Source organism: Monopterus albus, unplaced genomic scaffold (assembly GCF_001952655.1).
Source record: "Monopterus albus unplaced genomic scaffold, M_albus_1.0 scaffold658.1, whole genome shotgun sequence".
Classification (NCBI taxonomy): Eukaryota; Metazoa; Chordata; class Actinopteri; order Synbranchiformes; family Synbranchidae; genus Monopterus; species Monopterus albus.
The window spans coordinates 42,509-43,923 of record NW_018128538.1 but is presented as its reverse complement, the minus strand read 5'-3'; the positions used below and the strand labels follow the sequence as shown (position 1 = coordinate 43,923).

Here is a 1,415-nt window from a genome sequence, read left to right as displayed (position 1 = left end):
TGACACCTCCTGACACAGAGCTCCTGCACTGATGGGCAAATAGGCAGCAGGTCCTCCAACGTATATCGCATTTGCAAACTAACCACATTTTCGTTGTCATGGAAACAGTCACGAACACGCTATAATTATGGAACATCTTGATTTCATGTGTTTAGGCAGCCAAATACAATTTGGTTAGGGAGAATACGGTGGTTTGTTGTAATTCACAGAATAAAAACAGCAGCTCAACCTTTGCATTGATGGTAAAATGTGTGAAGCTCTTCCACATTAACTTCCACGGGGAACCAGACGTTTTTACTGAACGCTGCAGCTGGTGCTTTGCTGTTCATGATGACTTGGATTAGATCACCCTGGTGTAAACTGTAGCACGTGACTCGCGTCCAACCTAAAACGTGTAACACTTTGTTAGGTCCCTCTGTTTATCTGTTATTAAATCTATATGGACATGTTATACTTGTTTATAACGCACTGTAACGCTGATGAGTAACAGTACATCACTTCTTCATATGTGTATTTGAAATATGCTCCAAAATATACACCCAGTTGTCAGTTTATTAGGAACACCTAGCTCAGACTGAGTCAGTCTAATCCAACAGTCTTTCATGAAGGTGATAATGTTATACAAAGAGATATTATTTCATCCGGCCTCACTGATAGAAATGGGTGGGCAGAATAATAAAAATACCTATTTTTCAGGTTTTGCTGCAATTTCTTCAGTCAATTCAATTATCCTCGTTCTCTTTTCAGCTGCCCATTACACTCACACACTCAGGATGCCTTCCATTCTCACGTTCTCAGAAACATATATATATATATACACACAGTGGTTACGGAAAGTATTCAGACCCCCTTAAATTTTTCACTCTTTGTTATATTGCAGCCACATGCTAAAATCATTTAAGCTTAAATACTGAGCAAAGGGTCTGAATACTTATGACCATGTGATATTTCAGTTTTTCTTTTTTAATAAATCTGCAAAAATGTCAAACATTCTGTGTTTTTCTGTCAATATGGGGTGCTGTGTGTACATTAATGAGGAAAAAAATGAACTGAAATGATTTTAGCATATGGCTGCAATATAACAAAGAGTGAAAAATTTAAGGAGGTCTGAATACTTTCCGTACCCACTGTATATACAAGCTCATATGTTGGCCAATATAAACATGCACATAACCTATGACTGTATAAACAGAACAACAACCCTCAGTGCAATACCTTGTAAACGTACCTTGGTATAATTCTATCTGAAAAACTGCACCTAAACTGTGTACACACACACACACACACACACACAGGAAGAAAGAGCAGGAACCCTCATGGAAGGACAAACCTCTGCACGGCACGTACCACCTTCAAATAGTAGAAGTGGCTGATATCGAAAAATCCTACCAGTGGCTGGGGCAAGATGGACAGAA

At 38.8% G+C, this 1,415-nt stretch overlaps 1 protein-coding gene across 1 annotated transcript in view; it reads right to left on the bottom strand.

Moving 5' to 3' along the window:
- The window catches only part of wdr43 (WD repeat domain 43), a gene marked incomplete at its 3' end in the record, with an annotated part of 8,009 nt that overhangs the window by 1,102 nt on the left and 5,492 nt on the right, over window positions 1-1,415 (bottom strand). The gene's annotated exons all lie outside the window — the stretch shown is intronic.